The 27,934-nt window shown below is 40.5% G+C and overlaps 1 long non-coding RNA gene across 2 annotated transcripts; it reads right to left on the bottom strand.

The window, feature by feature from the left end:
* Positions 1–102: 102 nt before the first annotated feature.
* LOC129922175 (uncharacterized) lies at positions 103–27,867 on the bottom strand. 2 transcript variants are annotated; one of them, XR_008774157.1, is made up of 5 exons: positions 27,601–27,867; positions 17,365–17,555; positions 16,359–16,546; positions 11,153–11,330; positions 103–6,227 (listed from the first exon to the last, which is right to left on the bottom strand). It is a non-coding gene; the product is annotated as an uncharacterized LOC129922175 (long non-coding RNA). The 2 variants fall into 2 exon arrangements; XR_008774156.1 differs by lacking the exon at positions 27,601–27,867 and having other exon boundaries at positions 17,365–18,054.
* Between the last annotated feature and the right edge of the window lie 67 nt (positions 27,868–27,934).

Below are 27,934 nucleotides of genomic sequence, written 5' to 3'. Positions count from 1 at the left end.
TGCTTCCCCTTTTCAAAGACATTAAGAAAGAACGAATGGATAGTTGCATTAGTCACGAAAATGGTAGAACTCAAAAGGAAAAAAAGAAAGATTTGTTTTTAAAAAATAACATTTTACTGACATTTATCTGAATAGGGTAAGGTTTAGCTCCCTTTTTTTTTGCTATTTAAAATAAAAGGAATTTATTAACTAATTGGTTAATTTTTGAATAGTTTCGTGTATTGTCACCGACTATAAATAATTATGTAAAATTTCAACTTGATCCAAATCATGGGAAGTGGGAGAGTAAATGTGTTCAAACAAAATAAGGGGCTTAAATCTGTATACTCATCCACAGCTCTCAGTAAGTAACATTTATTCCCTTTAGTAAATAAAAATAATCACCATTGATAATTTAACTAACTTTTTTTTTGATTGATTCATGTCTTGTCACGTGCAATGAATAATGTTCGTTTCAACTTGATCCGTGAATAGGAAATGGGAGACATAAACATGTTCAAAGTTTGTACCCAGACAGACAGACAGAGTGAGTTGATAGAAGCTTTGTACAAATAAGTAGTTGTTACAATGCGCTCAATTTGTCTTTCTCTTTTGAGTGGGGAAAAACGTGTGTTTGTCTTATTGTACTCAAGACAGTAACTAATGGCACAATTAAGACTGACAAGACAAAACTGTTTCTTCTTTTGAATTAAAGACGTCACTTCACAAAAAGGAAGATGGTTACGTCCTACGAGTGTCCCCAGGTCAATCTAGTCTGCATGTTAATCAATGACCTAAACTCTGCCAAGCCATTTTGTTTTCCAGTCCGATTCAGGCAACCCATTCCATGCTCTAATAGCACTAGGGAAGGAGTATTTGTACAAAATTAGTCCTAGCGTATGGGACTCGTGAGTGGTGACTAGAGTGTAGGCCTACTAGATCTTAGCAAGACATAATAAAAACATCCGGGGACGTTGCCCAGGGCAACCAAAGGTAGATAATCAAACGAGAAGGGTTGAGGCAGGAGATGCAGCTTGCCAGGAGCCTTATGTGGACCAGATGAGTGAGGAATACCTAGATCTACATAGAAACATGGTGAAGTAGATTATACAAACAATCATTAATTAATATGTACATAATATTAACATAGACTGTCTCTTCCCGCCCCAAGCTGTCACTCAGCACCTGACCTATATGATATGTCACACTTATTGACATCACGTGGCTCGGGTTTTAATAAAGAAAGCTGGCCTAGAGGCGCGATGTTCTATTGTTTATCAAGTGGTTGTAGGTTTGAATCCGTAAGAAATTTTAGAAAAAAGTCCTAAGTGCCACTGTAGGCGAAATGTCTTTTTCATGATCTTATCTTGTCAATTGCAGATGTTCTGTCAAAGAAGTTTGACGAATGAAATCTTGCTTGTGATTTTCAGCTCTTTTTCTATTCGAACGATTTCTTCCCTATAGTTGATGTGTATGAGTGTGTGTGTGTGTTACAATGACATATTAAGCCACTATAATTTATAAATATCAAGTTAAACAGTTTAGTCATTTTAAACAATAGTGTAGAATCAAGCCGAAACATTTAAATATAGGTCTAGAATCTATTTAAATGAAAAAAGAATTCTCATTCTGAATACTAAAGACATAGACATATATAAAAAGTCCCTCTATACTGTCCATACCGGCGTTCGCAAGGACATCGCTGTTTGTAGTGCGGTCTTGCGTCCGTATGCCCATGATGGAGCGCAAGCATCTTTGGTGGAAGCGCTCAAGAAGTCTTAGTTGTTTTCTATATAGTGTCCATGTCTCAGAGCCATATAGAAGGTTGAGAGAACCACCGCCTGGTAGACATTGATTTTTGTAGGCAGGTGGAGCGATTTGTTCCGCCAAACTCTCGCCTGAAGGCGTCCAAAAGCGCTACTGGCCCTGGCCAGACGGTTATCAACTTCCCTTGAAAGTGAGGCGTCATTTGACACTATACTACCTAAATATGTGAAGTGGTCTACCACGTTAAGGGGCTGTCCGTTTACGGTGATCCTTGGGGCTGAGTATGTTTTATTGGGTCACTTCTGGAACATGACTTCTATTTTCCCAAGTTTATAGATAAACCGAAAGAGGCGGCAGCGTATGCAAATTCGTTTACCGCGATCTGGAGATCATGTTCATTGTGAGCTAGCAGGGGGCAATCATCGGCATAGAGAAGCTTCGTTATGACCATCCCCTTTGTTTTTGTATGGGATAGTAGACGTCGAAGATGGAACACATTGCCGTCTGGACGAAACCGGATGTAGATGCCTTCGTGCAATCGCTGCCTCATTTGACCCAGCATTACGCCAAAGAAGATAGCGAATAGAGTAGGAGCATTTACACAGCCATGCTTCACGCCATTTTCTATTGGGAAATGATCAGACAGGACACCATTGTGTCTGGCCTTTTTGTCCCACGTGAAACTGCTTGAGAATGGATAGGAACGTAGGTGGGCATCCCAGCCTGGCCACAATCCTCAACAAGCCATCGCGACTGACCGTGTCGAAAGCCTTGGTGAGATCCACAAAGGCAGCGTAAAGGTTTAGGTTCTGCTCTTTGCATTTTTCTTGTAATTGTCGCAGAACAAATATCATGCTAGGACAGATTTGTACAAATACTCCTTCTTCCCTAGTGCCTGAGCTAGCCAGGAAAACCAGTGACTTGGCAGAATTCAAGTCATTGGTTAATATGCATGACTCTGAATGCATGACGCTTAGGACGTATTCGTCTTCTTTTTTTAAGTAACGTCTGTATTATATAAGATAAGATACTAACAGAAGTGTAATGCCTCGATAGTTGAAGCGCCCTTGTCACCCTTTTTGTATAGGGATATGATTATGGAATCTCGAAGTTCAGGTGAGACCACGCACTTCTCCCAGCGTAGAGCGAACAAGTCTGTTAGCCACTCGGTTAGGGCGACACCACCCATTTTAAATATTTCAGCGGGAAGTCCATCAGAGCCAGGTGCCTTGTCTAAAAGCTTTTCATAAAACACACACTGGCTGTTTAAACGAAACGAAATACGTTTTCCAAAGTCGCTTTACGTTAAGCATGAAACAAACAAAAATATTTTGTTCCCAAATTCTTAAGCGGTTTGAAAGATGTTTAAGATAAAAGGTCTAGGTCTTCGGTAATTGAGCTCTACAATAGCCTAGATTTCTAGCAACCTATATTTTCTTATCTAACCGTGTTGTTTTTTTTTAATCAGACAAGTTCAAAGGTCATAGGCCTATATATTGTAAAGACGAAAGGCTCTTACAATGTCTGCACCTGATCATTTAATACACATCATAAATCTACAATGTAATCACACACACACACATGTTTTCATTGGTAAGTACGAACATTGAGACGATACATGCATAAAATACGTCTTTTTTTTTTTTTAAATAAAATATCACATCGAGTATTCTTTTAGCCTCAAAGCCTGACAATTTTATACGACATAACTTATAATTTTTTTAAAAAGAATCAGTCAAGTTACAAAAGAAACAAGATAAAACATTAAAACTGTTATTTAAAAAAGAAAAAAAGACTTCCTTTATACAACTTATACAGCGATTGTTTTTCTCTTAATAACTAATGAATGTTAGATTTAAATAAAAAAAACAACAGCCCCCCCCCCTCACCTTCATCCCAAGAAAGAACCCTGGTTAAGGGAACGTAGAGATCTACTGCACTTTATACTCTTCCAATGATAGGCCTTTAGGTGAGGACAAATATGCAGCTCGCAACTGGGTCACGTGAAACAGCGCACTCATCCTTAACCTTCGGAATCGAAGACATTGACATCTAGACTTGGAAGACGATGCGCACAATTTCCCTGATAAACCCTTCAGGGAAGAAGCATATTCCCTTATATGTAGGATATATCGTTATCACGAGAGGCGACTGCCATTACATCGACTTTTTGAAGACATTTCAAAACATCTCCGCTAACTTGTTAGCGACTCTCTTGCGTCGGAATTTTTTTCCGACTGTCACGCACGTTATGTTGACGACTTTTTCATGTGCCTATAATAAAAAAGTTTCCCCGAAAGAAGTCTCTCCTGTACTATCTCCAGTTAACAAAACAATTCATCAAGATCTACTAAACATTGTTTACAGCAGGGGTTCTCAACCTGTGGGTCGCGACCCCCTTGGGGGTCGATTGACGATTCGCCAGGGGTCGCCTAAGACCATCGAAAATATGAATTGTTATTGTCTACTCATCTATTGCTGTATGTGTATGTGTGTGTGTGGGGGGGGGGGGTCGCGGCAGAGTGTGAGAATGTATGAGGGGTCGCCGAGCTTAAAAGGTTGAGAACCGCTGGGTTGGATATTTGAAAGTGGAACTGACCAGCTTAATTGAGCATTCATTACGTAAATTTCGGTTTTAAAACAGGTCTATTATATTTGCGTAAACTAAAACCGGAATCGTGTTCCCCTTGCGGACCCCACTTTGGACGCTTACAGTGCTCTACCCCAGCTGGGATCGCGGACAACATTGTATACATCTGGCCGGGGGGGGGGGGGAATGTAGACGTTTGAATAATGGATGTCTTTTTTTTTTAAAATAGGTCGCCATCTTATTAATTCCTAAGTAGAAATGAATAAACGTTGGACTAATTAGGTGAATACCCCAAACACTATTTCCTCGGCAGTTTTATTTCAACCGGTAAACAAATAAAATCTCTTCTAACACCGACCGAGCATTGGTCATAAAACACTTTGGAAATTATATTAACTATTAACAGTATTGACTGAATAGTCATTGAATAGAAGTGTTATCCAGTCTATAGAAGACATTAAATGTGTAAGAGTTGCCCTGCTTTTGTTGCTGTTGCTTTTTTATTCGCGAAGTGAAAAGAACTTTGCTCTTGATTTCTATGCATGTCAACAGAGAATGGCTCGATATTGATTGGGTGATTTGAATTGTAGATTTTTATGAGAAAATTGTGTTTACAATAAACTAGTTGCTATATATAGCTAAAGAAAAAAAAATAAGGCAGAGTTTCCCTTTACAGAAGCTGATTAGAGTTACCAGTCGTTAGGTAAAAGCCAATAAGAGGGCGTGTATCCCTTTTTGGGGTCGTGTGACCCAGAGGCGGCCTTAGGGGTTACGAGTGGGGCAACCGCCCCAGGCCCCGCGCCTAAGAGGGGCCCCGCGATTAAAAAAAATCGTTGTCACCTTCAGCCCATCGTACAAATTTTCTTGGCCCAGATCTGACACTCGCCCAGAACCCCACGCACTGTTAAGGTCGTCTCTGCCTTGTCCTTCTTCCGACATGCCTTGGCCCAAAATGTGAGAATGTCTGGCGTTGACTAGATCTATTGTTGTTTACTGTAGTTGTAATGTTTCCCTTACAGTCGACGCCGACCCTCCCCATCTTGTACTAGTTGAAACACGCGCCTAAGTCGCTCATACATAGCAGAGAGATGAAAAAGTTTTTGACTTCTTTCGTATGATATATTTTTATAATGAGAGCTCTTCAAAAGAAACCTGCTTCTCATAGCTCCTCAAAATCGGCCCCTTTTTCTTTCGCATTTTTTTTAACTTAATGCTAAGTTAAAGGAGCGATTGTATTGGAAAAGGTTGCAGTAAATAAGAGAGTAAATTATTCTCCATTGAATCAGTTTCTAAGTCTAATCGTTACTGAGGTATTCAAAATTTAAACAGGGTGCAACAAAAGACAATGTCGTTATTGAGTTGCACGCGAATGCTTGTGCACATAATTAACTACTCCGAAAAGTCCTTTGAGAAATAAGATATTTAAGTTTTGCGGCCTTCAATTTACTGACATGTGTCATCAACTACATTGTTGTATTACTTTTTCAAGATTTTTTTTTTCCTTTGCAAGGCTTTATCCTCCTTTTTCTCCTCCCAATGTATATGGTGACCCTGAACTTGGTGGAAATTGTTAAGTTTTTTAAAAGCTTTTCTGTTGGACGTGAAATGAAGAGCTTCCTTTTTTTTTTAAATTTTAAACAATAATTAATAAATTTTCTAAATTCATCATAAATGTACACTTTTTTTATGATTCTTACAATGTACTGAATGAAATCAAATCGAGTTATCGTCTGCTAAATTTAGTTGCACTTCCACCATGTTGAATAACGAAAACGAGACAACTTGGCTACGTCTGCCACTACGTTTTACCACAGGCACAGGTTTTCTGTTGATAAGTAGAAAGAGGTGGTTTGTATATTGGAAATCTGTCTTTGATAACCACACCTTTTTTCTGAAAAAAAAGAGAAAGATGAGTCCAATTAAGTTAAATGTACCAATTAGACCGAAACATACTAGAGGCTGAGGGGTAAAGCGATTGGATTCTGAACCGGAGGTCCCGGATTCGAATCCTGGTGAAGACTAAGATTTTTACTTTCGGGATCCATAGGGAACCTCTGAGTCCACCCATCTCTAATGGATACCTGACATTAGTTGGGGAAAAGTAAAGGCGGTTGGTCATTGTGAAGCCACATATGGCACCCTCATAAACCGTGGGCGACGGAACCAGATGACCTTTGCATCATCTGCTCCATAGATCACGAGGTCTGAACGAATAATTTCAAACTAATTAATTAATAATTAATTGATATGGCAGAAAGTGAGCTAAACCCGCCGTTTTCAGATAAATGACAGTAATTAGCTGTTCTTTCCTTTTGATAAGCTTTGTTTTTTTTTTTTAAGTTTTTTTTTTCTATCGCTTGTTATGTTTTTTTTTTTTTAAATTGGAATAGTTTGGAGGTTTTTGATATAGACCAGAGCATGATCTGAGGAGTGTATTGTATAGCAAAATGTGAGAGAACTTCATGGGGTCAAGAAATTAGTGGAGTAGATTAACAGAAGAAACTTTTCTCAATAAAAAAAATTAAAAGAAAAAAAAAGCTAAAAGAAAACAAGTATTAAAAAAATTTAAACATCGCTTATTAAAAACAAAAAAGTTACTCAAGTGTGAAATTGAACTCAATCTTCCATGATGGAATGCCGACGTGTTCGCCACTCAGTCATTCAAGTAGTTATAAAAATAGAAGGTTAGTTCAAATTTTTAAGCGATCCAGCTAATTCTCTACATTAGCTTTGACAAATGTCTATATAAAACGAAATTAATTAATAACGACTAATTGGTTAATTATTTTTTAAAAATTGATACATGTGTTGTCATCGACAATAAAATAATTGTGCAGTTTCAACTTGATCCGAGAATGGGAAGTGGGAGAAATAACGTGGACAAGATTTGTGACAGACAGACAGACAGACGGAGCGAGCTGATACAATCTCGGTAAAAAAAAAAAAAGAAAAGAATGACACCAGAACACCCTAAGAGGTCATACCGACACATGAGAATCAACAGTTTGAATTATGATGTGTACAGGTCAGCACGACCTATACCCGAGCCGGGGAATGCTTCCACCAGGGAAACAGCAACACTGTTCTTTAACCACATTTTACCTTTTCCAATTTTTTAATCTTCATCCCACGAGATTTCCCCCCACCAGTCCAACACTGTATACCTGTACAGAGAGTGTTTGTATTCAGCTCCCTTCCCACTTCTGACTCCAGCTTTAAGCTTCATCTTCTGACAGCGTGTGTTTTATGTGCTGTATCTAAATAGACGGGGGAGGGGGCTAAAGATGGGCTTATACAAAAATGTCGACGACTGTCTTTTGTGGAAAGAAAAAGCTATAACACTAGGTAGGACAAAAGTAAAGCCCATTAATCTTGAGAGGAACAAAAGAACACAACAAAACATGTGTTAACCCCTTTTCATGAGGCGGCAATTTCTTTAAACATGTAAGGGCTTTATGCCGTACTGAAATTAAGTCACCATAGTACTTATTGATCACTGATAATTGAAATGCAGTTAAGTACAATGACGGGGTGACACTGTGGATCAATGAGTCAGAGTAGGCTAACATTTAAATTTCTCATTCAATTCGCTCAACAAATCTTACATTTTAATTATTGAATCCACTATATCGGCCTAGCTTGTAGCAAGAGGCTAGGCTAAATTGGTCCAGTTGGTAGCAACAGGCTAGGCTAAATCGGTCCAGTTTGTAGCAGGAGGCTATGCTAAATTGGTCAGTTTGTAGCAACAGGCTAAGTCGGGAGTTTCTTAGAATTTGTATATAATGAGATATAGTGTCACGTGTTTATTATGTTTTTTTATTATGTTTATTTGACTTGAAGATCTTGATGACATAAACTTGTGACATATGCAGGTTCGGAGGTGCCGTAACTCTGGTTCAAACACTTTAATAATCAATGAAGTAACAAAGTGTTGATATGCTTTTCTACAGTTTTAATTATTTAAAACTTGAGCCTGAAACAATAAATGTATGTACAAAGATATATAAAGCAGATACAGGATTCAGTAAAACTGATCAATAAAATTAGTAATAATTTACTTTTAAACTAGCGAATTCTAAGTCTAACTTTCTAGCTCTCCCTCTCTCTCGTCCCAAGCTACTATAACTCTTTTAAATCTTTCCTTAGAATAAAGAACCATGACACTCTCAATACCCCGTTGTTGTTTTTTTAATTTAACTTATGTTAATTTTATTTCCCTGCTGTAGCCTTGAACTAAGTTTTAATCGGCAAGTCGGGTGTTACCAGCACTGGGACTAGGCCTACCACAAGATAAGCAAGGTGTTACCAGCACTGGGACTAGGCCTACCACAAGATAAGCCATGTGTTACCAGCACTTGGACTAGGCCTACCACAAGATAAGCCAGGTCTTACCAGCACTGGGACTAGGCCTACCACAAGATAAGCCAGGTCTTACCAGCACTGGGACTAGGCCTACCACAAGATAAGCCAGGTCTTACCAGCACTGGGACTAGGCCTACCACAAGATAAGCCAGGTCTTACCAGCACTGGGACTAGGCCTACCACAAGATAAGCCAGGTCTTACCAGCACTGGGACTAGGTCTACCACAAGATAAGCCAGGTGTTACCAGCACTGGGTCTAGGCCTATCACATGATAAGCCAGGCGTTACCAGCACTGGGTCTAGGCCTATCGCATGATAAGCCAGGCGTTACCAGCACTGGGTCTAGGCCTATCACATGATAAGCCACAAGTTAAAATAAAAATTTCTGTCTACAAAATGAACTGCACAGAGTTCATATTTTTCTAAAGCCGGAAACCACATCGAGATTTATGAAGCTTGATCCTTTAAATTATTTTGAAGTACAGGTCTCTAATTATTTATTACACATTAGAATTCTTTAGATAACACTATCACACACACGCAGGCACACGGTGTCACATGTTTTATGTAATTAGAAAGTTTAATTCATGATGACACCTTTTGATCTGGTATGCAGGTCAACCAAGGAAATAGTCTGTAATATATAGGTCTGTGCACAGAACTTCTGTTTGGTAAACATTGAACTACACAGACCTATATATATATAGAGAGAGAATCTATATATTATACCAAGACTGGACATAGATATCTTCGCTGCCCAAGTTCACAGCACTGAACCACATAGCTTATCTTGACATTTGAAGCACATAAATAAATAATACGTACAGGCAAAGTTTTGATTTATGTCAGGAATATTTAGGGAAATATGCGGGGAAATAATTCTATTTGTGATATAATATTTTTTTCACGTCATTCAACATTTGACCAGCAACACCAGATTCTGCCCCGTCTTAAGAACAAAATTAAACCAGTAACTCATCTGAGCGTATCTAATGTCTTCCGAGATAGGAGCCATATGTGGATACACCTAACCTGTAAGGGCTGCCTCTGTCACCTAATATCTTCTTCAGAATGTGTATCTCTCTTGCGGATGAAAAAAAATGTCACCAGAATTATCATATAGTTTGTTTGTTTGTCCAACTGGTCTAACGAGTATTTTAAAAAGGTATTATAGCCTTCATATGATTTTTTAAGACTTAGTATTATTCTTATCTTATAAATTACAAATAAACACAATCGTCATCCCAAAAGCAACATATGCATATGAGACATGGAAGTCGTCTGTCGAAATTTGAGAAAAGACTAAATGTGGCTTAACAAAAATGGCTGAGACGGATTTTGGGAGTCACTTACACAGATCGGGTCTCAAACAAGGAAATCCTATGCCGAACTGGGAGTCGAACACTTAGTGAAGTTGTGACAGAGCGTCGCATGAGGTTAGCGGGACATGTTCTCCGACAAAATGAACTACGCACACCAAGAGTTACGATGACATTGGGCCAATACGAGGCAAGCGCAAACAGGGATGTCCTAACTTGGCGCCACACCTTCATAGAGGACCTTAGAACAGTGGACACCAGGTGGGAGGAGGCTTCAGACATTGCCAGTGACAGATCTTTGTTGAGATAGCTTGCTGCCCAATGCTCCGAACGACGCGGGAGGACCTAAGTCTAAGTAAGTCAGTCTTATAAACTACATACGTTACTTCAAAAGAGAAGATAATTACGTCTATGCGATCCCTGTGTGCAGTCATGCATGTTAATCAGTGGCGTAAAATCTGTCAAGTCGTTGGTTTTCCTGGCTGATTCAGGCAACCCATTCAATGCTCTAATAGCATTAGGTTCATGCGATGGAAACACATGTTTGAATACACAAGCTCAGGTTTTACTCTCTGTAAGACTAAGACTGCTTTATTGATCATTACTGGAGATGTGTTGTGATTACAGGGACTTAAACAGGGAATTAAAAACATTCCACAAATGAGAATAAACAGAACACACAGAGCAGTTCATTGAGTGACTACACACAGACGTCTTGTTCTTATTCACATTCCCTGGTCAATGAGTAGCGTTTATAATATAATCTCATTTTCGAAGCAATGTTTGATCCGTGCACACTTTAATAAGAGAATAAGCGATTGACCCTTGTGCTACCAGAATCCACAGTACAACCCAAGTGAACAACTGACCGCTGTTCATTCATTACACTGTACTATATGCTTGGCTGCCTAGTTGTGTGGTAACAGTGGTAAGCACTCTGGACTGACGTTCGGTGGTCATGAAGGTCCAGGGTTCGAACCCCTGCCATCCCCCATTCGTTTGCGGGACTTACTTACGTATCGTTAGACTTGGGCTAGGACATAATTATCTTCAGTATTTGAACCAACACCCGAAACATGTGACGTATTTTACAAAACAAACAACAAAATGATGGTTTATTTTTATCAATATTTACCTTCAGATTGTGTCTCGTCCATCGTCGACCCAGAGAAAAACTTTCTAAACTTTTGTTTTAAAAAGACAGCACAACTCTTCCTCGTGGCACAGGCCAAAGGTCTGCAGCTCCCCGACATCTTGCAGGCAGGTCGTGCTGTTACGTACACACACAGACTTGCTGTTGTAGCCTTCACATGCTGTACCAAGAAGAGGAAAAACAAAACCAGTAAAGTTTCCCCTTTTTCAGACCTTGCCATCTATGGGGGCAGATGATGTGAACCTCTTCTGTTTCTCTGACCGATGATAAACAAGGGTTTCATGTGGTCTGCACAACGACCAACTGTTGTTACTATCCTTAACTAGTGCCAGGTACCCTAGAGGTGTCTTCACAATTCCAGTTTTCATGGGCATTCGAACCCGAGGCCTTTCGGTTCGGAAACATACACCCGGCCACCACGCCTCCCACCAATAGGGGCGAGGGGGGGGGGAATAATGGATACTATGATAAAACTGTGGAGGCGCGGTGACAGAGCGGTGAATCGCTTGGCCGAACCAGAGGTTCCGGGTTCGAATCCTAGTGAAGACTGGGATTTTTAATTTCGGGACCTTTGGGCGCCTCTGAGTCCACCCAGCTCTAATGGGTACCTGACATTAGTTGGGGAAAAGTAAATGCGTTTGGTCGTTGTGCTGGCCACATGACACCCTCGTATACAGTAGGCCACATAAAACAGATGACCTTTACATCATCTGCCCTATAGACCTCAAGGTCTGAAAAGGAAAACTTTTTTATGATAAAACTATGTATTTTGTACTATGATAAAACTATGTATTATGTACTACATGGGCGTAGCCAGGATTTTTTTTCGGGGGAGGGGTTTGGGGGGGGGGAATTCCCCCCAGCGAAAAAAAATTATATGTATTTATGTGTGTGTGTGTGTACATAATTTTATTACATTCTGACCCTTCATTCTTTCAGAAGACGTTTATTGTGCCCTAGAATAGGTTCTTCCATGAGTTAGTGAAAAAATTGTAGATTCCCCGCCATTACTAGCAAGGGGGTCTGCGCTCCCCCAGCGCGGAGCGAAGCCCCGCCGCCAAGCACTATTTCTGATATTGAAAACCAACAAAATGCATATTCTGAGGTATCTACAGTGCATTTTCCTGCTATTAAAAAGTTATATTTCAAAAACCTAATGTGCTATTCTTACTGACATAGACCCTCCCGCGCCGGAATTTAATGACTGATTTTTTGCTTTGATTTTGTTTATTTTAGGTGAGTTTTTAATACTAAACCATCACTTGCCCCAGCACAACCAAAGGGGTTTTGAGTTTAAAACCCCCTAACAGGTTTTTGGCAGTTAACTCCCCCTCTTCTATAAAACAAAACAAAAAAAAATTCAAACGAAAATCCCCTAATTCCAAGCGCAAAGTTAAGGAAGATTTTGATTTTAAAACCCCCTTTAAAATTTACGATAAACCCTCTCTTCAATATAAAAAAAAAGCTAATTACGCACTCAAAATGTTATGAGCGTTGCTAAATGGGTTTTGACTAAGATTTGAGTTTAAACCCCACTTCAGCGGGGTTTGAAGGTAAAAACTACCTCTTTAATAATAAAAACATAAAAAAATTATAAACTCAAAATGTTATGAGTGTAGTCAACGGGTTTTTGAGTTTAAACTCCCCTCCAGTGGAGTTTAAAGCTAAACAGTACCTCTTCAATATAAATAAAAGCAAATTACTCACTCTAAAATCTATGAGCGTAGCCAAAGGGGTTTTGAGTTTAAACCCCCAGCCAGGGGGGTTTGAGGCTAAAAAATACATCTTCAGTGTAAGAAAAAAAAGCAAATTACGCACTCAAAATGCTATGAGCGTTGCCAAAAGGGGTTTTGAGTTTAAACCCCCATTCAGAGGGGTTTGATGCTAAAAATACCTCTTCAATATAAAAAAAAAAGCAAATTACACACTAAAATTATTTGAGCGTAGCCAATCCAATCGGGGGTTTTGAGTTTAAACCCCTCTTCTACAGATGGCTTTTTTTTTAAGTTTAAAACCCCTCCAGATGGTTTTGAGTTTAAGATCCCCTTACAGAGCATTTTGAGTATATTATATACTATGTTAAAACTATGTATTATGTACTATGATCAAACTATATATTATATACTATAATAAAACTATATATTATATACTATGATAAAACTATGTATTATGTAATATGATCAAACTATATATTATATAGTATGATCAAACTATATATTATATACTATAATAAAACTATATATTATATACTATGATAAAACTATGTATTATGTACTATGATCAAACTATATATTATATACTATGATAAAACTATGTATTATGTACAATGATAAAACTATGTATTATGTACAATGATAAAACTATGTATTATGTACAATGATAAAACTATGTATTATGTACTATGATAAAACGTACACAATAATGACGTCATTTATTATTGTTTTGAAACTCTTTGAAGCTGTACAGAGTTTGGGAATGGACCTCATTCACCAATCGTAAACAAACAATATTTAGCCACGTGATTCTATATCTCTTCTATACAAATTACGCAATCCATAAAGGCTGTCAGGTGCTACCTTTTTTTCCATTGTTTTATCAATATTATCAAGCTATTATAGCACAGTGTAGGACAGGCCATTGTCCTGTTGGCTCATACTTCTCGCGGCTATGGCCAAATTTTGATTCACGGTGCCCCCGCTGCAGGGAAGAAGATGAAACCGTGCCTCATATTCTGTTTGACTGCCACAGACTTGCTGATCTCCGTCTCGACAGGTCTGGGAAACCCAAAATTCTCGACCTGTATGGCAACATTTATGCACTACGCAAGACAGCAGGGTTTCTGTCCAGGGCTTTTGCAAGAGAGGATTTGAGCCTCTCAAGCCCTCACTCTAATGGAGTTTGATGATGATGATGATGATCAATATTATCATGTGGCTAAATGTTGTTTGTTTACGATTGGTGAATGAGCTCCATTAAAAGTACAGTCCTAAATAGTAACGAATCCCGGGGGAAGCGGATAAAAAAAAAGATTTAGGTTTTATAGAATGTAAATGTAAAATCACAGTAACAAAACAACATGAGTTTTGTTTCAAAGAATGTTATTAACTTTTTTTGTAATGGGAATAGCTTAAATAATGTAAACAGACCTAGCCATAAAAACATTTGGTTACATCGTAATAAATTATGAAGCTGATGACTGTTTCGTAAAAGCGAATAATGTACTCTTAATAACTCATGGGCGTAGCCAGGGGGGGGGGTTCTTGGTGTTCAAACCCTCCCGAAATAAAATTCCCCTGCGGGGGGGGGGGACGGAATTAAGTGACTGATTTTTGCTTTCATTTTGTTTATTTTAGGTGAGATTTTAATACTAAATCATCACTTACCACAGCACAGCCGAGGCAGTTTTGAGTTAAAAACCCTCTACCAGGGGGTTTTGAGTTTAAATCCCTCTACCAGGGGGTTTTGAGTTTAAATCCCCCTACCAGGGGGTTTTGAGATTTAAAAAAACCCTATCAGGGGGTTTTGAGATACAAATCCCTCTACCAGGGGGCTTTGAGTTTAAAAACCCCTACAGAGGGTTTTGAATTTTAAACCCCCTACCAGAGGTTTTTGCAGTTAAATCCCCCTCTTCTATAAAACAAAACAAAAAAAATGCAAACAACAATCCCCAAATTCCAACAGCACAGTTGAGGAAGAATTTGATTTTAAACCCCCCTCCAAAATTTACGATAAACCCCATCTTCAATATAAAAAAAGCAAATTACACACTCAAAATTCTATGAGCGTAGCCAAAGGGGTTTTGAGTTTAACCCCCCCCCCCTCCAGTTGGGGTTTGAAGCTAAAAAGTACCTCTTCAATATAAAAAAAAGCAAATTACACACTATAAAATCTATGAGAGTAGCCAAAGGGGTTTTGAGTTTAAATCCCCCTCCTCCAGATGGCTTTTTCTTTAAAGTTTAAAACCCCTCCAGATGGTTTTGAGTTTAAAATTCCCATACAGAGCGTTTAGAGTTGAAAACCTCTCTCTTCAATATTATTTTAAAGCAAACTACAGTCACCAAATTCTAAGATCGTAGCTAAATGGGGTTTTGAATTAAAAACAAAACAAAAAAACTCCAGAGATTTCTTAGTTTAAAACCCCTCAACAGATGATTTGACGAAAAAACTTTCCTTTTCGATATAAAATCTAAAGCGAAATACAGGCATGTAATTCCAAGAGCGTAGTCAAGAAAGGTTACAAATTTCTACCAGTGGCTTGGGCTCCATTAATAAAGTGTGAATAGTCTTCTGCCGAAATTGAAAATCATTAAATGTGTCTCAACAAAGATGGCTAAGACAGATTTTAGGAGTCAGTCATAGAGATCGGGTCTAAATCAAAGAAATCATATGCCGAACTGGGAGTCGAATCCTTAGTAAGGTTGTGACAGAGCGTTGCATGAGGTTTAGCGGTACATGTTCTCACACAAAATGAATTACGCAAAATAAGAGTTGCGGAAACAGCTTGCCGGAAAATGCGCCGAACGGCGCGAGAGGGTCTAAGTCAGTAAGAATAGCACATTAGGTTTTTGAAATAAAACTTTTTAATAGCAAGATAATGCACTGTAGATACCTCAGAATATGCATTTTGTTGGCTTTCAATACCAGAAATAGTGCTCGGCGGCGGGGCTTCGCCCCGCGCTGGGGGAGCGCTGCGAACTCTCCTAGACCCCCTTGCTAGCAAGGGCGGGGAGTCTACAATAAACGTCTTCCGAAAGGGTCAGAATGTAATAAATATTAATTATGTACACACACACACATATATATATAGGCCCTATATATAATTTTTTTTCCGCGGGGGGGATCCCCCCCCCCAAAACCCTCCCCGAAAAAAAATCCTGGCTACGCCCATGTAATAACTAATGAATTATAGACTCAAACAACAATGGAAAATGTTCTACCTCGCCCCAATTCCATTACTGATTAAGCTTACGTATAATCTTCTCAAGAGTCAGAAATATAAAATTATAATGATAGACCTTTATATTTAAAGATGGTGCGCAAAATATTCCTGAAAGTATACTAATTTAGTAAGATTAAACTCTTCAATAAATAGGGCCTAGATGAGGAAATACCCGAAGACGTGGGGTCTTGTAGTTGCTACCTAGGCTCACCCGGAATAAATGGAAACTCGAGTTGCCAAACTACTTACGTTTATAAGGACAGTTTGCGTCTGCCTTGGTCATCTTTCCCAGAATACTGAAGCACGATAAAGATGGCGGTGGATCATTTTGGCGTATGACGCAACCAGCAGAAATAAAGTCACATTTCAGACTTTCGCATTTCCGGTAGAGAATTCTTTCCTGATAAGATCCATAGAACACAGTTTTTCTTGGGCATCTGGGATTTGAAATGAACGTTTATAAAACCAAGAACAATATTTAAACATCCTTTTTTTATTAAACAAAGCTAATATAAAGGAAACAGCCGCCCAATTACTGCCATTTATCTCAATACTTTAAGTTTTATTTCCCTTTTATATATAAACTAAACTTAACTAATTACCACTAATTAATTAACTAATTTTTTTTTATTGATTCATAAGTCATTGGGTATTGTGCAAAGTTTCAACTTGATCCGAGAATGGAAAGTGGGACAAACGTTTAAAAAAAAATCTTTCTGGACAGACAGACGGACAGACTGATTTAACACTACATTGAAAGTTTGAACTGAATGAATAGAGGGTGTGTGGCTGCGTGGGAAAAACTGCTTGGCTACCTATCAAAAGTTCAAATCCCGACTCAAAATGAGCTGTATTTGCTGAATACAGAATGAAAACCCTCTCCCAGTCTACCAGATAGCCCTTCCACCCCACCCCCACTGGTCCACAAGAGAGATTGGGTCATGGCGTTCTGAGCATGCTACGAGGAAAAATAAAATAAAATAAAATAGAAAATACTTTTTTTTGAGATTTGTGCCAAATCAATAGAAAATGTTACAATTGGTTAAAGAAGTTTTATTTTTTAAATGTTGATCCAGTTTCTGTCTAATTGAAAATTCATTGATTTCAAATTACTGTAGAATTATTTATACAAACATAATATATTATTTTTAAAGGGAGCTCGATTTCCTTGATAAAAACTCTGTTAAAAGCATTGAATAATTCGGCATGATTCGTACTCTACAAGCTACACATCTTCAGTAATGCAAAATTATACCTAAATGTACCGTTGTTGTCTATACATGTATTTGTTGCCTGCACACTCCAGACAGCGGCTTCACAACCAGAGCAGCAAGCAAAGAACAGCAGCAGAGAAACAGCAACACTCGACATGGAGTCTGTTCGTCACATGACTTGTTTATTTCTCGTTCTTGGTAGCAGCAATACGTCAACAAATCAACCTATTAACTGATCAATGTAATGCCCTAAACAACGCAGTAGGTTGATGTCAGAAAAATGAAATACTCTCTGCAATCCTCGGTGACAGTGTTTGTTTAAGTTTAAACCATAAAAATGAGTTTAAAATTAGGTATCAATTGTGTACATAAAACAATTGGTTTATTGATCTATTGAAAGTGATATCGTTAAAAAAAAATCAATCCTCTGAATGTGCTTTGATCCAAGAAAGCCTGAAACATCAATCGCTATTTAGCATAGTACGAGTAATGATACCACTACAGTACTCCACAGTGCATTAGCATTAGCCTATCACAACAGAGCCTACCACATTGTACAGCGTACCGCTAGGAATCACTACAAATTGTATCACTACAGAGTAGAAGCTTCTCTTCCAAAACAATGTCCAAAACCACAACGTTTGAAATTATTTAAACATCTGTCTCTTTAAGCGATGAGCACTGGGACGTTATACTTCGGTGGAGGGGGGAGGGGAAGGGTTGAAGGATATCTTTTTTCTAAGACCCAGCACGAGGCTGTGAAAAGTCGTACAAAAAATGTCACGTTGAAAACGTCATTCAAAACTAATGGGAAAAAATGTGTCGCATTTTTTTTTCGTTTCGTTTCTTTAGTTATGAGTTCAACATTTGTATTAACTGCGAAAACAATTCCAAATGTCATTGTCAGGGCGCAGCGGAAGCATTGGGGGGAGGGAAGTGGTTGTCAGCTTTGATTTTCTGAAAGATGTGAACTCCTGTATAGGTTTACGTCTGTAGCGGAGATCTAAGCTGAACTCGTGAAAGTATAAAGTTGTCATTTTGGTGTTCAAGTTTTAGTTTGATATCTGTCGCTACACAATTCTTGCATTCAAGTACAGCCACCGGGTAGGCTTACATGAGACTGACACACATTGACACATAAGCACTGACAAAGACACACTGACACAAACACACAAACTGACACATGCATACACGGACACATGCACATACTGACATACGCATTGACACCCACGCTGACACACAAGCACTGACACACGAACTGATGCAAATACTGACACATACGCACTGACACATAATCACATACACACATAGTTGAAAATACAGAGCTATGCCGAACCAGGAACGAAAGGTGACAAAAACAGACCGCATGTCTTCCACTAGGACTGAACAAAATCGTGGATTAAAATATTTTTTTATTTGCATGACTTACATTCTTAATAAATTGTTTTTCCTTGGTCTTGAAGGTGTTGTTCCATTGTAAAATGTCTTAAAATTACATTTGACTTTTGTATTAAAAAAAAAAACAGAAAAAAAAAACAAGAATAGGTCAGACAAAGTAAACTGTATCTAGTTCTCTAGAAGGTAAACAAGAGGGTCACGTAGCCAACACAACTACCCGACCCCTTTTGTCTTCGCAGCAGACGTCAGGTGACTTTTGGAATCCATTCAGTGATCCGCCAAACACTTAACTCCTCAGCAACCTACTAGTGATGGCAAAATTTATAAACGATATGATTTTTTTTGTTCAAAGCTTATATTCAACTCTGTGTGGAATCTTGTACTACACGTTATTTTTCTAGCTTCCCATTTTCGGATCAAGTTAAAACTGTGTGCAATTATTCATTGTTGATGATAGCATATGCATTGAAACTTGAATTAGTAAATATATTTAAGCCCACATGCAAAATCTAACATGGAATGATGAGCCTTGCCAAGGGTATTGAGCAGGCCTGTCACAAGGGGGGACGAAATAGACTTTAGTTAAAGGACCCCAACAGAAGGCGCCCTATTTACGCCTTTTTTATGCACCTTGTTTACGTTATTGAAGGATTTTTGGCATGGGGATGGGCATAGGGGTGAAGAAGGCAGCAAGGCAGACTGACAGTAAGGCAGTGAGGCGGAGTGACAGTAAAACTGCGAGGCAGAGAGGCAGTAAGGCAGCAAGGCGGAGTGACAGTAAGGCAGCAAGGCGGAGTGACAATAAGGCAGCGAGGCAGAGTGACAGTAAGGCAGTGAGGCGGAGCGACAATAAGGCAGCGAGGCAGAGTGACAGTAAGGCAGTGAGGCGGAGTGAAAGTAAAACTGCGAGGCAGAGAGGCAGTAAGGCAGCAAGGCGGAGTGACAGTAAGGCAGCAAGGCGGAGTGACAGTAAGGCAGCAAGGCGGAGTGACAGTAAGGCAGCAAGGCGGAGTGACAGTAAGGCAGCAAGGCGGAGTGACAGTAAGACAGTGAGGCAGAGTGACAATAAGGCAGTGAGGTGGAGTGACAGTAAAACTGCGAGGCAGAGAGGCAGTAAGGCAGCAAGGCGGAGTGACAGTAAGGCAGCAAGGCGGAGTGACAGTAAGGCAGCAAGGCGGAGTGACAGTAAGGCAGTGAGGCGGAGTGACAGTAAGGCAGTGAGGCAGAGTGACAGTAAGACAGTGAGGCAGAGTGACAATAAGGCAGTGAGGTGGAGTGACAGTAAAACTGCGAGGAAGAGAGGCAGTAAGGCAGAGAGGCAGAGTGACAGTAAGGCAGTCAGGCGGAGTGACTGTAATCAGTGAGGCAGTGAGGCGGAGTGACAGTAAAACTGCGAGGCAGAGAGGCAGTAAGGCAGTGAGGCGGAGTGACAGTAAGGCAGTGAGGCGGAGTGACAGTAAGGCAGTGAGGCGGAGTGACAGTAAAACTGCGAGGCAGAGAGGCAGTAAGGCAGTGAGGCGGAGTGACAGTAAGGCAGCGAGGCAGAGTGACAGTAATGCAGTGAGGCAGAGTGACAGTAAAGCAGCAAGGCGGAGTGACAGTAAGGCAGCAAGGCGGAGTGACAGTAAGGCAGCAAGGCGGAGTGACAGTAAGGCAGTGAGGCGGAGTGACAGTAAGGCAGTGAGGCGGAGTGACAGTAAGGCAGTGAGGCGGAGTGACAGTAAGGCAATGAGGCAGAGTGACAGTAAGGCAGTGAGGCGGAGAGACAGTAAAACTGCGAGGCAGAGAGGCAGTGAGGCGGAGTAACAGTAAGGCAGCGAGGCAGAGTGACAGTAAGGCAGTGAGGCAGAAAGACAGTAAAGCAGTGAGGCAGAGTGACAGTAAGGCAGAAAGGCGGAGTGACATTAAGGCAGTGAGGCGGAGTGACAGTAAGGCAGTGAGGCAGAGTGACAGTAAGGCAGTGAGGCAGAGTGACAGTAAGGCAGTGAGGCAGAGTGACAATAAGGCAGCGAGGCAGAGTGACAGTAAGGCAGTGAGGCGGAGTGACAGTAAAACTGCGAGGCAGAGAGGCAGTAAGGCAGCAAGGCGGAGTGACAGTAAGGCAGCAAGGCGGAGTGACAGTAAGGCAGCAAGGCGGAGTGACAGTAAGGCAGCAAGGCGGAGTGAAAGTAAGGCAGTGAGGCGGAGTGACAGTAAGACAGTGAGGCGGAGTGACAGTAAGGCAGTGAGGCAGAGTGACAGTAATGCAGTGAGGCAGAGTGACAGTAAGGCAGTGAGGTGGAGTGACAGTAAAACTGCGAGGCAGAGAGGCAGTAAGGCAGTGAGGCAGAGTGACAGTAAGGCAGTCAGGCGGAGTGACAGTAATCAGTGAGGCAGTGAGGCGGAGTGACAGTAAAACTGCGAGGCAGAGAGGCAGTAAGGCAGTGAGGCAGAGTGACAGTTAGGCAGCGAGGCAGAGTGACAGTAAGGCAGTGAGGCGAAGTGACAGTAAGGCAGTGAGGCAGAGTGACAGTAAGGCAGCGAGGCAGAGTGACAGTAAGGCAGTGAGGCGAAGTGACAGTAAGGCAGTGAGGCAGAGTGACAGTAAGGCAGTGAGGTAGAGTGACAGTAAGGCAGTGAGGCGGAGTGACAGTAAGGCAGTGAGGCAGAGTGACAGTAAGGCAGCGAGGCAGAGTGACAGTAAGGCAGTGAGGCGGAGTGACAGTAAAACTGCGAGGCAGAGAGGCAGTAAGGCAGCAAGGCGGAGTGACAGTAAGGCAGCAAGGCGGAGTGACAGTAAGGCAGCAAGGCGGAGTGACAGTAAGGCAGCAAGGCGGAGTGACAGTAAGGCAGCAAGGCGGAGTGACAGTAAGGCAGTGAGGCGGAGTGACAGTAAGGCAGTGAGGCGGAGTGACAGTAAGGCAGTGAGGCAGAGTGACAGTAAGGCAATGAGGCAGAGTGACAGTAAGGCAGTGAGGCGGAGTGACAGTAAAACTGCGAGGCAGAGAGGCAGTGAGGCAGAGTGACAGTAAGGCAGTCAGGCGGAGTGACAGTAATCAGTGAGGCAGTGAGGCGGAGTGACAGTAAAACTGCGAGGCAGAGAGGTAGTAAGGCGGAGTGACAGTAAGGCAGTGAGGCGGAGTGACAGTAAGGCAGTGAGGCGGAGTGACAGTAAAACTGCGAGGCAGTAAGGCAGTGAGGCAGTGAGGCGGATTGACAGTAAGGCAGTGAGGCGGAGTGACAGTAAAACTGCGAGGCAGAGAGGCAGTAAGGCAGTGAGGCAGTGAGGCAGAGACAGTATAACTGAGAGGCAGAGAGGCTGAGAGGCAGTAAGGCAGTGAGGCAGAGACAGTATAACTGCGAGGCAGAGAGGTAGAGACAGTATAACTGAGAGGCAGTAAGGCAGTGAGGCAGTGAGGCAGAGACAGTATAACTGAGAGGCAGAGAGGCAGAGACAGTATAACTGCGAGGCAGAGAGGCAGTAAGGCAGTGAGGCAGTAAGGCAGTGAGGCAGAGACAGTATAACTGCGAGGCAGAGAGGCTGAGAGGCAGTAAGGCAGTGAGGCAGAGACAGTATAACTGCGAGGCAGTAAGGCAGAGACAGTATAACTGCGAGGCAGAGAGGCAGTAAGGCAGTGAGGCAGAGACAGTAAAACAGTGAGGCAGAGAGACAGTAAAACAGTGAGGCAGAAAGGCAGTGAGGCAGAGGCAGTAAGGCAGTGAGGCAGAGACAGTAAAACAGTGAGGCAGAGAGGCAGTGAGGCAGAGGCAGTGAGGCAGTGACAGTAAAACAGTGAGGCAGAGAGGCAGTAAGGCAGTGAGACAGAGGCAGTAAGGCAGTGAGGCAGAGACAGTAAAGCAGCCAGGCAGAGACAGACGGCGAGGCAGAGACAGTAAAGCAGCCAGGCAGAGATAGACGGCGAGGCAGAGACAGTAAAGCAGCCAGGCAGAGACAGTCGGCGAGGCAGAGACAGTAAAGCAGCCAGGCAGAGACAGTCGGCGAGGCAGAGACAGTAAAACAGCGAGGCAGAGACAGTAAAACAGCAAGGCAGAGAGACAGTGAATGAATAGCTGTCGCCCCTTATTCCCATTGGGAGAGACACAAGAGAAATAATAATGTCTGTCTTAAGTCTAGCGGTGTATAGTATAGGCTTCGACCTAGCGTCAGGGTTGTCCCGAATGCATACCATACATCCCCCCGTCCTCCCAGGTTTCTCTGCAGGAAGTTTGGGCTTCAAAGTATCATTCACTTTTTCATTTCATCAACGACTGAGGCAATCCAATCCAATTATTTTGAACGAAATAGTTTGTCAAATAAATACGATGATTGCAATAACAAAGGCTTAACAGTAAGCTAACTATAGCCACTGACGTCACTAAGACGTGAGTAGAAGCTCTAATGTAGGTTGTGACAGTCATTTATCTTCTCCAAACTTCTGCCCAGGATCCAGCAGGTCGTGAACTTTTGACATTTACATATACTTAATGAAATGCAAACAAAAACATTGTATTGTTTTGTTTGACCTCCCCACGAGCAGACGTCGAAATTTTATAGCATGAAATATGTGCACATTTTTTTTCTTCTTTGCACTAGAAAAAAATGTATGACAGGGTGGGTAAAATGTGGCTTCAACTTTTTTTTTTTTTTTTTTAGCGGTCCGCGAAAATAATGCGAAAATATTTCCGTCCAAGAAATAGCGACATATTTAGTATTGCCAATTAGACGTTAGGACCCATCGCTCGGGTCTCGGACCAAGGGTCCAGAGGTTTAAATCAGAGTCCACCCAGTCTTGATATTTGTTTGGAGAAATATTATCAAAGTTGTTCATTAGCTACTTTTAGGACTACGATTAGGAATTTCGCGTGAAAATTGTTTGTTTCATTAAAGGGTTAAGATTTTGACAATGACGTGACATTTAAAAACATGACGAGAGTTTTGGGTGTAACAAAAGAAAATACAGAATACTTTTGGTGACTTGAGTAACAGGCAGGATTTTAGTTCTCTGAAGGTTTACGGACGTAGATAGTTAACTGAACGACTGTTCGACATTGTTCATCAGCGTCGATTATTTTGCATGGTTGACCTTTCACCTTTGTTATTTTATAGTGTCAACTCCGTTTGGACGTATGTACCCAGGACACAGCGCGGAGGCGACAAAAACACTACACAAACGTTTCAATTCAGCTACTTCGTCTGTCGCGCGTCACTGTTGTGAAATATTTGAATCCTGTTCGAATTTCAGCTGTTTCCACTCACACCTCATCATGCAGCTAATGGGATAGACTGCAGCTACAGAAGCGTCTCTTTTTCGGTTTTGCTTAGACACATCTGCAGCCTTAGTGATGATCGCTTTGTTATATCTATATATCTTTATATATATATATAATTCTCTTCATGACCCAACCATGCGCGGACAATACGAGTCATGGCAAGATAACTCTTTTATTTCTGCAAGTCGGACTAGAGTTACACCACGTACCTCTTTATACATTCTATTTTTGACTACATTTATGTGTGTATTTTTTACACACGTCAATATCATTAAAATAGTTGCATGTTTTCCCTGTAGCTTTGTTTTGATTTTGCCCCTTCGTATTGCCCTTCGTTTCCTAACCATGGCCACCGCTTTAAATATATTTCGTGGAGTCAACAGGTCTTTCGTGGTAGTCGAAATTCCTGCATCAGGTAAATGTTTTTTCTATCAGTCGCATATTATTGGAAAAATGTCATCGACGAAACTGTTGCTCTCGAACTTCGCAAGATGGCTGTAAGCTTTGTTTGCGAACATTGGGATAACTATGGCGACGCCCTGTCCGTTGTCTTACTCACGGAAGCACAGTCATACACTCTGCTCGACAATACGCCGCCACATGTAATACTTGCGGCGTTTATGGTGGCGAGGCTGAAATTGTGGCGATGTCTCAACTACTTCCCGCTACTATCACTATTCACTTCCGAGAACGTCCCCATGACCCTCCCCGAGTTTACATCCGGGTCAACGTCTCTCCATATCCCTGCTATTTAGCGGTTGCATACACCACAACGTACTGGAGTGTAAGACTATCGCAGCTGCTACCTAACAAACTGTCCTTATTCCCATGATATCCCTGACGCCATCAGATTTAAATTGGCCTTTTACCTTTACACGCAGACAATTCCCTGTTAGACTAGCTTTTGCCACGACAATTAGATTAGCCTTTTCCATGACAATTAATAAAGCACAAGTCCAAACGTTCAAAAAGATATGCCTGTATCTTCCAAAACCTGTTTTCAGTCATGGACAATTGTATGTTGCTCTCTCCAGAGTTCCTTCTTCTCATTCACTGACAGTCGTTTGCCCAAACCCACCCCATTTGGACAACTGTGTCTTTCAGGAAGTGTTCACCCGTCACTAAATAGCGGCGCATGCTACGCCGTGGGTCGATTACTATTTTTAAATTCTAATTTTTGGATCTGGCAATGTTAGTGTAAATAGCACAATCGGTCATGCCTGTAGGGTTACCACTGAGTGACCAAAGACCTGCATGTCCAGAGCAGGGCAAAAAAAGATGACAAAACCTGACAAAGTAGGACAAATAGAGGCCAACGCCTGACAAAGGAGTTTTAAAAACAACAGCAAAGCAAACAATAGAAAGAAAAGCCGGACTTTTGTACACTTTAGTCTAATGCCTGCAGGAAGGAGGACAAGACCTGAAAAGAAGGACATGTCCTCCTTTTGCCTGACGACTGGTAATTTTAGTTATACACAGTTTATAACTAGAAGATCTTTCATGATCTATTGAACTTAATAAGTATTTTCAAATAGTTTCATTATGCTTCTGTTTCTAGATTGTTCACATATCCGCAAGAGATTAACTTAGAAAAGTATTTGAAAAAAACAACAAAAAACAAAACAACAGGAAACATAGAAAGATCGAGACATCGATTCGTGGAAAGTAAAGAACCAGACTAGTACTTTGGGGGAATTACTTCAAATACCTCCAGTAGAACGCGTTTCACAATTTTGAAAAGCACTGAACTAAATAATAAATAATTATTGCTAAAACCACACGGAAGTGGTTACAAACCAAACGCTCTGATAGGCTAAATTGAATTAGACAATTATGTAGGTCAAGAAGCAAATATTTATGGATCATTTTTAAAACAACAATAGGACACAGACCAACGAACCAATCAGAACTTCTGGAAACAGAATTAAAGAGAGACACATACCAGCGCACTAGAAGTTTGTCAGTTATACAGTTCTTCAATCGTCAGGTACAAAATTTAACTAAGTTTTTTTTTACAGCCTGTTTTTTTTATTATATTTAAAATCAAGTCGATTTGTTATTTGAACAAAGTTGTACAAGTGATCCGTGACCTCCGTCTTCCTGCCATTAGAGCATGGAACGGGTTGCCTGAATCAGCCTGGAAAACTAAATACTTAGCAGAGTTAAACTCTTTAATTAACACATGGAGGCGCGTTGGACGCTTATCTTCTCTTTTTTGAATTAACGTCTGTAATTTATAAGATAAGATAAGACTTTTCTAAAACTTTTCTTTGATTTTTGTTCAATCATTGTTTCAACATTGGGCCTAATATCTAGACTAGACTAACATCGAACACTAGACGTCTAGGAGTAAATCAACATACCACACAAACCCCATATCACGTGACACAATCTAGATTTCCATTTCCATTTCTATAATAATAATTTTTATACATTCTTAATATGCTTATAATTCTTTACTCGTTTGTTGTTGTGTTTTTTTAAATAAAAGCAGCACTATTGACCCGACTACAGGTTTATACAATGTAGTATAACATTATGTTTTTAACAAAAGGCAAATGTTTACATAATCAAATATAAAATATGACAACTGTATTCTCATCCATCCCTCCCTGTGGCGCTACAGTCCATAGAGGGCCCCGGTCTCTCCATTCTGATCTATTATCTGTGCTTTCAGTTCTCGCTTTGTCTAATTAGTTTCCTCTTGTCGACTAAATAATTCACTAAAATGGCTCTGGGTAGCCTGCAGACAATATATCTTTTAATCAATGACATGTACACTGAAATTACCACGCATCTTATTCGGTTAACAAGGCATACACACGCGCACTCACACACACAAAAACAGCCTAAACTAAAACAAAAATGGTTATGTAGGCATAAAGTAATTTAATTTAACCAAACCCCAATCCCCCATATAAATGAAAACAAAGAAAATCAACACACACACACACACACACACCACACAGAGATACATATATATATATATATATATATATATATATATATATATATATATATATATATATATATATATATATATACGTGCTTTTAGCTTTTGGCACCGGAAGCTCCAATATTACGATTTAAGACACACACACACATATATATATATATGTGTGTGTGTGTGCGTGTGTTCTTAACATCTGCGCCTGTCTATAAGGGCTTCCCTCTGGGCTTCAAGTGTGAGTCGTGTGTCCAAAATAGCCTACATATTTCTAAACAAGGCTATTACAATATCGTCTACGATGGTATGTTTAAGAAACTAGGCACTGCTTTTTATAATTAGGCTACGTTCTTAACCACGAAGGATCCTTGAATATTCAGGGCCGGATTTGCGACAGTGCAACCACCCACGGCTCATCTCCATCGACAAACTACACAAAATGAAATGCAGTAGGCCAGCGGTTAAATAAGTGCATTTTAATCAAAGAGTGTCTTCCACAAACATCCTGTCCAGGGCCTTCACTTACTTAAATCCGGCCCTGTTATAATGGATGAACGAATACTACGGGAAAAAAAAAAACAACATAAAAGATTTTAAAAAGTAAGCCACTGACTTGAATTGTGCTGCAGGGGAGATAAATCTAGTTGATTTCTATTTTTGAATTCCGGTCAAAGTCACTTACCTGCAAACACTTCATAGCAATGGCCTCGTTAATTGATCATTGACGTTATCTTGAGTGAAACTATTTCAAGACACAAAGTCGATTCTGGTTGCGTTAAAACATCAGTTAGTTATAATCTATCTTTAAAACTAAATGTGGATTTTAATCTAACAGTTCACTTTGTTTTTATCTGGAACGCGATGAAGTAGGCCTACTAAGTTAAAAAGTAGGCCATATTCATAGAGACATTGGTCTGAACGCCCGTTAGACCCAGACTTGGGAATGTCCGTGCCACGTGCATTATGGGACAGGAAGCTCCAGTATTACGATTGAAGACAGCCTCATTATGGTTTCA

The sequence above is a fragment of the Biomphalaria glabrata genome, chromosome 12 (assembly GCF_947242115.1).
Source record: "Biomphalaria glabrata chromosome 12, xgBioGlab47.1, whole genome shotgun sequence".
Lineage (NCBI taxonomy): Eukaryota > Metazoa > Mollusca > Gastropoda > Planorbidae > Biomphalaria > Biomphalaria glabrata.
Note: the sequence above shows the minus strand (reverse complement) of the source record. Positions and strands in the feature narration are given on the sequence as shown.